Source organism: Pinus tabuliformis, chromosome 6, assembly GCF_031772625.1.
Source record: "Pinus tabuliformis cultivar Carrire ecotype Pingquan chromosome 6, CPIR1, whole genome shotgun sequence".
Classification (NCBI taxonomy): Eukaryota; Viridiplantae; Streptophyta; class Pinopsida; order Pinales; family Pinaceae; genus Pinus; species Pinus tabuliformis.
In genome coordinates, this window is record NC_142292.1 from 938,921,714 (window position 1) to 938,931,028 (window position 9,315).

Sequence of the window (9,315 nt, forward strand, 5' to 3'; positions counted from 1 at the left end):
TTGGGGAAAGAAAATGTCTCCACAACATCTCAGAAGAAGGAAAATCAGTATGATGGAGCCTTGCAACTATCTCCATGAACAGTTGGTATATGATACACTTCTGAAGGCACGCTAGAGATCTTGTGGCTATGAATTCCCAATTAAAAGGAGGTTCGACTTTTCTCTATATTTGAGGAGTAAAAGGAGTATCCTTGAATGTATGAAAAGGAGCAAGGATTAATTCCCTAATCTAAACGGAATGATGATCTCCTCTCTAGTTGAGAGGGAGTTATGATGGACATAAAATTTGTATTCTCTTCTTCATGTGTCATGCACTTTACCTGGAATAAAAAACATAAGTCTAAGTGAAATCCATGTAGAGAGAATGGAGAATGGAAGGTTGGATAAGCATCTCCAATTTCCTTGAGGATAGAGAAATCCAAGATAAGAAATGGGCCGACACTCTTTGAGGATTGGACATGTATCCAAGGCAAGAGTGGTCTAAGAGGAATGATATTCTTTGAGGATTGTGAATCCAAGATAAGAATAACCTAAAAGGACATACCTAGTGAAGATTCAAATGAGGTATGTGGCTTGTAGAGGTAGTGTGTTATCTCACATAAAGCCTCCCAAAATCAGGCTATGGTATAAAAAAGATTTTGTCAAGTTAATGCCTTACTATATTGACAATGTTGGTCATGATGTTGATGCTTAAAGATGGGTCACCAATCTGACTCTTCTTATGAGAACTCTTTAGTTTGAGAATAACTATGTACAAGAGTGTACAATTATGAATACATCCCTAGTTAAGAGGGAGTGTTGGAAACCACAACTAGTTTCGGTCTTCATGATTGTTATTGTACTCATGTCAATATGTATATATTATGTAATAAGTAAAAGAAGAAAGAAAAACTATTATTTTAAAATCATGGGTTCCATGCATATTTTGATTGGTATTCTAGGTAAAGCATGTTCTTCATGCTTCTAGGGTTTGTCATGCCTTACAATTTACTGCCATGAGTCAAGATAGTCGAAATAAGTCTCCCAGCACAAGTCGGTCCAAAGAGTTCTATTCAACCTCAATGTATCAGTATAAATAGAATATGCTCAACCTCATTTGGTAAAAAAATAAATTTGCAATCAATAAGTTCTATTTGGGGTGTGAAATCCAACAAAGAAGTCAAGAAAGGCAAGGAGAAAAAAAGTTAAAGAAAGAGGAAAGGAAAAACGAGTTTTTGGTTAAGGTTTGGCCTAGTTTTCTCTCACACATGCAAATATTCTGAGCCACTGCAGGGCACGAAGTTGTAGACCTATTGTAGGTTTAAAATATTGAAGTTGGGCTGAAATGATGAGATTGGTGCATTTATAGAAGGGATTGACTCTTGTTGACTTGGCTAGACTTTGACCTAATTAGAGGGGCTTCTTGGATGGCTGACTAGGTGTTGGAGGAGGCTTTGGTCTTGAGGTTTGGGTCTTGGTTTTCTCATTTGAAGCAATTTATATAAGAAGAGAAGATACTTTTTGGGTTTTCCTCTTGAAGGGGTTTTACCCTGGCTTGGAGCCTAATTTATGTGTCCATTGTTTTTATTGCTTTTGCACTTGATAATTGTTTGATGAAGAATATCTAATAAAGAAACACAAGAAGATAAATAAAGTTCACAAGAAATTATTAAGGTTAAGGAGAAATTGAATTAATAACTGCCCTATTGCATTCTCCAACAAGTAGGCACGAAGATCCTATACGAGGGTGAACAATAACATGGGGGCATACCACATGCCTCAATTGCAATTCATATTCAAATAATTAACGAGGCATGTTGCCACGTCCTCAGTCATGTGGCCAAATGGGACAGTGGCATCTCACCCCCCACCTTCTTGAGTGCAAAGCATCCCATTCAGGGAAAACTATTATCTATACTATATACATTATAGTTATTAAATATATTTATATATTCAATGTTAATGTATGATTAAGTAAACAAATGATTTTGTTTCACATAAACATGATATACCATGCATGTAAAAACAATTTCATATATTTTTAATTATTATAATGATAGAAGTGAAATAAATAAATATATATATATATATATATATATATATATATATATATATATATATATATATATATATATATATATATATATATATATATATATATATAAGTTTATATATCTATATATATATATATATTATCTTCTAGGTAATGTGAGTCCTGAGATGACTGACACGCCTAACATATGGCTTGAGTAACCACGATTTAGGGGCACCTAAGTTGTCAAAATCGCTTGAATATCGCACCTAGCCTAGGCCACACCGTCCCTTAACATGGTTCAATTTTAGCCCACAATGTTTCAAATCGGTGACATTCACGCCACGAAGTGCCTTAATAGAACAACTTGTTACCGTATGCTCTACACTCCGTAGGCATAATATTCAAATATTTTTCTTAAAGTGGATATTCAAATATTTTATTTACGGTTTATATATATATATATGAATTAATTTTAAATGTAACTTGTCAACTCTATGCTAAGTATTGATGGAACTACACATATCGTAGAAATATTTCACTTTCAATTTCTCTATATTTATTTATATAAAGTTGATATAATTATATTATTTAAAGTGTTAATTGAATTATATGATCTATGGTTGATAATTATTTTTTTTTAAATGTTGTATGAAAAATTCATGTTGAGCATTGAAGGAATTACAAATTTCCTTCATATTTTTCTTCCAAGGAAATATCTGAGTAGATCCACCCAAAGGGATCACATCCTGTCAGCTTATTAGAAGAGCACAACCCTAAGGGTGCTGAGGAGTATTGAACCCATGACCTCCTATGAGCGAGGTGCTTAGTGACAAGAACTTGACCAATTTAGCTAACCATAGAGGCTCACATCTCCATCATATTGGATTGTAGAAAGCATCTTTTAGTAAAAGTGACTTAAATATCAAGTTTTGTATATTCCACTTATAAGTTTAAATTAATTAGTTTGAGTGATTAAGTCTTTATTTTTTCCCCAGAAAAATCTCATAGTAAATTAAGAAAGATGCTTCTCCACATTCTTGGATAATATGAAAGGAAAATTGTTGACAAAGACTAGTGCTCCTAATCCGAGGCAATCCAAATTGAGCACTTATTGACATGGAATTAGTTAAACCACATTTACAAGAACCAATTAAACTAACCTCTTACTCTACTTATTAAATTAGTATTGTAATCAAATAATTTGGAAATGAAAAAATATATATTTTTACATTTCTATAAGTTATAAACTATAAATTGAAAAATTATAATATACATAGGAATACAAAATTAATGATTATCACAAAAGAAATCACTTTACTAAAATAAATAAATTAGAATTATTTTATCTTAATTTAGTTTAAGTTAAGTAGTTCAGAGAAATGTTATTATCCTTCTCACTCAAATTCAATTCTCATATATCACATGTTAAACTTGTAACGAATATTTCTTATATATATTTTATTATATAATATAAACATATTTTCATTTAAAAAATAAATAAAAAAAACTTTATATTCTTTACTATAAATTTATTTATAAAATTTTATTTAATAAACAAATATTTACAAATATATCATTATAATAATTCATAGTATTTTTTAGAAAACACTGACGAAATATTATGATTTAATTCAAAGATGATTAAATTCAATGTTAGTAGTGATGTGTAATAATTCATAGTAAGTTCTAGAAAAAAAACTGATGAAATCTTATGATTTAATTCAGTGATGATTAAAATCAACATTAGTAGTGATGTCTTGTAAGTTGTATTTTTTTGGGATCTTTTATTTCTTTAAAAATAATTACGTCGTAAGGCATTCCCCTTTCAAATCAACTCCCTCTTATCTTGTCTTATTATGATCTGACTTATCTGATGTTAGATGATTAAAATGTTTGCCATCATTGGATCAAAGCTCTCATTATAACTGAAACTCAGACAATCTATTCTGTTTCTCTATAGATTTTAGAGTTTAGTAGAGGATATGAGAGAAGACTTGAAGCGGAGTGGAGGAAGAGAAGGCGAGTAGGTGGCACAATGGTGGAGAAGGGAAAGAGTTGCAGGGTCGAGGTCGTGACCATGGAGTACACCATCAATCTTCACAAGCGCCTCCATGGATGCACTTTTAAGAAAATGGCTCCAAACACTATTAAGGAGATCAGGAAATTTTCCTAGAAGGCTATGGGAACCACCAATGTGAGGCTTGATGTGAAACTTAATAAGGTTGTATGGAGCAGGGGCATCAGGTGTGTGCTAAGGAGGAAGAGGGTTCGAATCTCCAGAAAGCGTAATGACGAAGAAGATGACAAGGAGGAACTCTATTTGACTATATTATGTTTTGGCCCCAGCCTTAATGACCATGGCTTCTTTTTCTATGTATTAATACAAGTTTTGGTTCATTGGCTAAGAATTAATTTTCTTTGGCCTTGTTTTTTTTATATATCCAGTTCTGAGAATATCATGAGGAGTTTCTTCAGTTTGAACAAACAAATGTAGATTGTTTTGTATTTGTATTACAGGGTAAAATCCTTCAGTGTTGATATGAAACTTTTCTGCTCTATCTATTGCATTCTTTATCTTGTTCTTGTCCTATTTGCATTTACATAAATGTAGTACACTTAAGATGAAATTATTTTAACATGTGTCCAACTATTGTGAATAAGCCTAGACTGCCATGCATGCTACAAGTATTAGATATCCATTCAGCCTTCATATGTCCAATTTCCCTAATCTATATTAATCCAACTTTTTATCACAATGATTTGTTTTTCTTCAAATATCATTGGCCCTAAACCCTTTTATATATCTATCTTGGGGTTGTTTTGACCTGTGAGAGTTCTCTTGGTTGTATGGAAAAGTAAGCTCTTGATTTGAATCTATGTTAGAAGATTAAAATGTTTGCCACCATTGGATCAAATTTCTCATTATAACTGAAACTCAGACCATCTATTATCATTCTCTGGAGATTTTAGGGTTTAGTAGAGGAGCCGAGAGAAGACTTGAAGTGGAGTGGAGGAAGCAGAGGTGATTAGGTGGCACGATGGTGGAGAAGGGAAAGATCCGTAGCACTGAGGCTGTGGCTAGAGGGTACACCACCAATCTTCACAAGTGCCTCCATGGCTATGCTTTTAAGAAAATGGCTCCAAAGGTTGTTAAGGAGATCATGAAATTTGACTAGAAGGCTATGGGAACCACTGATGTGAGGCTTGATGTGAAACTTAATAAGGTTGTATGGAGTAGGGGTATCAAGAGTGTGCTTAGGTGAATGAGGTTTCAAATCTCCAGGAAGTGCAATGACAAAGAATATGCCAAGGAGGAGCTCTATTAAACTATAATCTGTTTTGGCCCAAACCTTAAGATCAAGGACTCTTTTTCTATATATTAATACAAGTTTTGGTCCAATGGCTAAGAATTCATTTTCTTTGACCTCATTTTTTATATGTATCTAGTTCTAGGAATATCATGAGGTGCTTCTTCAGTTTGAACAAACCAATGTAGATTGTTATGTACTTGTATTGCAGGGTAAAAGCCTTTAGTGTTGATATGAAAAATGTCTTCAATATCTGCTGCATTCTTTATCTTGTTCTCGTCCTATTTGCATTTACATAAATGCAATACACTTAAGCTAAAAATGTTTTAACCTGTGTCCAAATTTTGTGAATAAGCCTAGACTGTCATGCATGCTACAAGTCTTAGATATCCATTCAGTCTTCATATGTCCAATTTCCCTAATCTATATTAATCCAACTTTTTATCACATTGCTTTGTTTTTTTGCTTTGTTTTTCTTCAAATATCATTGGCCCTAAACACTTATCTCTCTCTCTCTCTCTCTCTCTCTCTCTATATATATATATATATATATATCTATATATCTATATCTATATATATATATATATATATATATATATATATATATATATATATATATATATATATATAGATAGGAGTTTTTTTGACCTGTGATAATTCTCTTGGTTGTATGTCAAAGTAAGCTCATGATTTGAATTTATGCTAAAACTTTGTCTAATATCGATGTGATTCCTCCGTGATAATATAGGAAATTCAAGTGGGAATGGGTCCTATAGGAGAGTTGATGTATCCATCTTATCCTGAGAGTAATGGTACGTGGAGATTCTCGGGGATTGGATCATTTCAGTGTTATGATAAGGTCAATGTCCCTTATGAAATAGTTTGGATATCCTTGTATTGCAATATATGGTCTCTAATCTTAAAGTCGTAGTTGAAGCTGCTGGCAAGAAGGAATGGGGTAATGGGGGCCCAAGTGATGTAGGCCACTACAACAACTGGCTGGAGGACACACCCTTTTTCAAAAGAGAAGGTGGTTGGAATAATCCTTATGGTGAGTTTTTCCATGAGATTTTGGTATGCTTCTTGATCATGGAGAGAGAATCCTAAAAACATATGAGGCCATTTTTCATGGCATTGGTGTTAAGCTTTCTGGAAAAGTGGCTGGAATACATTGGCGTTATGGAGCCAAATCCAATTCTCCTGAGCTCACTGTTGGATATTATAATTGCTGATTTAGATATGGGTTTCGAACAATAACTTCCATGCTTACGAGACATGGGATGATTTTCAATTTTACTTGCATTGAAATGAAGGATTGGGAACAACCAAGAGATGCACAATGCTCCCCAGAGAAATTGATCAAACAAGTCATCCTTGCAACTCAAAAAGTTGGGGCCCCTCTTGCTAGGGAGAATGCTCTTCCAAGATTTGATCAAGATGCATATGATCAGACCATTAGGAATGGAAATCTATGATTGCCAAAAGATGGTCATAACACCACAGTGGAACCCATGTGCACATTCACTTCTTTGAGAATGAACCAACATTTGTTCCAACCTGAAAATTGGAGGTTGTTTGTCTCATTTGTTAGAAAAATTGGCATAAGGAGGGGCCTCAAATTCATGAGAGAAAGAACACAAATATACAGACTCATTTATCTATGCTACAATCTCATTGGTCCAAGAGGCTACTACACTCTTGCATAATTAAGCCTAAATCTTACCTTTTCTGGAGCAGGCAAAATCTGAAAGTAAAACATATTTATTGTTGGAATTAAACTAATGTGTTATTTCACTTGTCCTTCTTCTCCATGTGATCTTGTGTAAATACATGCTTGTAATGGCTATGCCAAATCAATATAATTAGTTTTTTTTTACATTAACACGAATACAAGATTTTAATGGCTACGCCAACTCAATATCATCAGGCTTTGTTGCATTAACATGAATTCCAACTCAATATAATTAGCCTTTATCACATTAACATACATTGATTTGAAGATGTGTTTCAACAATATCATTGCAATTGCAAAAGAATTCGTATCATTGCAATTGAAAAACAATTTGTTGTGATTAATTTAATAACTTAGTACATATGGAATTCATTTTATTCAAGCTTAATACAATAATTTAATTAGTTCCCCATATTTGTTCAAACTCCAAAACTTCAAAAAAAGAGCACAACATTCTGACATTGGAAAAGACCAAAACCCAAGCGTTTTTTCAGTTTGAACAAACCAATGTAGATTGTTCTGTATTTTTATTGTAGGGTAAAATCCTTCAGTGTTGATATGAAAAGTGTCTACTCTATTTACTGAATTATTTATCTTGTTCTTGTCCTATTTGAATTTACATAAATGTAGTTCACTTAAGTTGAAAATGTTTTAACCAATGTATAACTTTTGTGAATAAGCCTAGATTGTCATGCATGTAACAAGTCTTAGATATCCATTGAGTCTTCACATGTCTAATTTACCTAATCTATATTAATCCAGCTTTTTATCACAGTGATTTGTTTTTTTTGCTTTTTTTTTTCTTCAAATATCATTGGCCTAAACCATTTTATATATCTGTATGGGAGTTTTTTTGACCTGTGAGAATTCTCTTGGTTTTATGCCAAAGTAAGCTCATGATTTGAATCTATGCTAAAAATTAGTCTAACATGGGTGTGATTTGTCCATGATAATACAAGAAATTCAAGTGGGAATGGGTCCTGTAGGAGAGTTTAGGCGTCCATCTTATCGTGAGAGTAATGGTACATAGAGATTCCTAGGGATTGGAGCATTATGATAAGGTATAGACAAATTTTTTAAATTACTTTCTATAGAGCATAGCTGCATCTTACCTTTTTTATATATCTACATGTGCATAGATGCTATATAAGTTTTTAAAGTTGTTGGGGTCAATGTCCCTTATTAACTAGTTTGGATATCCTTGTATTGCAGTATATGGTCTCTAATATTAAAGTTGTAGCTAAAGATGCTCAAAAGAAGGAATGGGGTAATGGGGGTCCAAGTGACACAAGCCACTACAAAAATTGGCTTGAGGAACCATTTTTCAGAAGAGATGGTAACTGGAATACTCCATGTTGTGAGTTTTTCCTTGAGTGGTATTCTGGTATGCTTCTTGATCACAGAGAGAAAATCCTAACAGCAACTGAAGCCATTTTTTGTAGCACTAGTGTTAATATTTCTGGAAAAGTGGATGGAATACATTGGCATTATGGAACTAGATCCCATGCTTCTAAGCTCATGACTGGATATTATAATACTTTATTCAAAGATGGGTATTGACCAATAGCTTCCATGTTTGCGAGACATGGGTTGATTTTCAATTTTACTTGCATTGAAATGAAGGATTGGGAACAACCAGAAGATGCTCAATGTTTCCCAGAGAAACTGATCAAACAAGTCATCCTTGCAACTCAAAAATTTGGGGCCCATCTTGCTGGGGAGAATGCTCTTCCAAGATTTTATCAAGATTCATACGATCAGATTGTTAGGAATGCCAATATTCGACTGCTAGAATATGGTCATAAAATCACAGTAGAATCCATGTGTGCATTCACTTATTTGAGAATGAACCAACATTTGTTCCAGCCTGAAAATTGGAGGTTATTTGTCTCATTTGTTAGAAAAATGGCACAAGGAGGGGCCTCAAATTCATGGGAGCAAGAACATAGAGATACAGACTCATTTGTCTATGCTACAATCCCATTGGTCCAAGAGGTTGTTGCACTCTTGCATAATTAAGCCTAAAGCTTACCTTTTTTGAAGCAGGCAAAATCTGAATGTAAAACATATTTATTGTTGGAATTAAACTAATGTGTTATTTCACCTATCCTACTCCTCCATGTGATCTTGTGCAAATACAGGCTTGTAATGGCTATGCCAACTCAGTATAATTAGTTTTTGTTACATTAACATGAATACAGGCTTTTAATGGCTACGCCAACTCAGTATCATCAGGATTTGTTACATTAACATGACTTCCA

At 33.4% G+C, this 9,315-nt stretch overlaps 1 pseudogene; it reads left to right on the forward strand.

Moving 5' to 3' along the window:
- Positions 1–8,440: 8,440 nt before the first annotated feature.
- Positions 8,441–9,073, forward strand: LOC149262002 (beta-amylase 1, chloroplastic pseudogene; annotated as a pseudogene).
- The last annotated feature ends 242 nt before the right edge of the window (positions 9,074–9,315 follow it).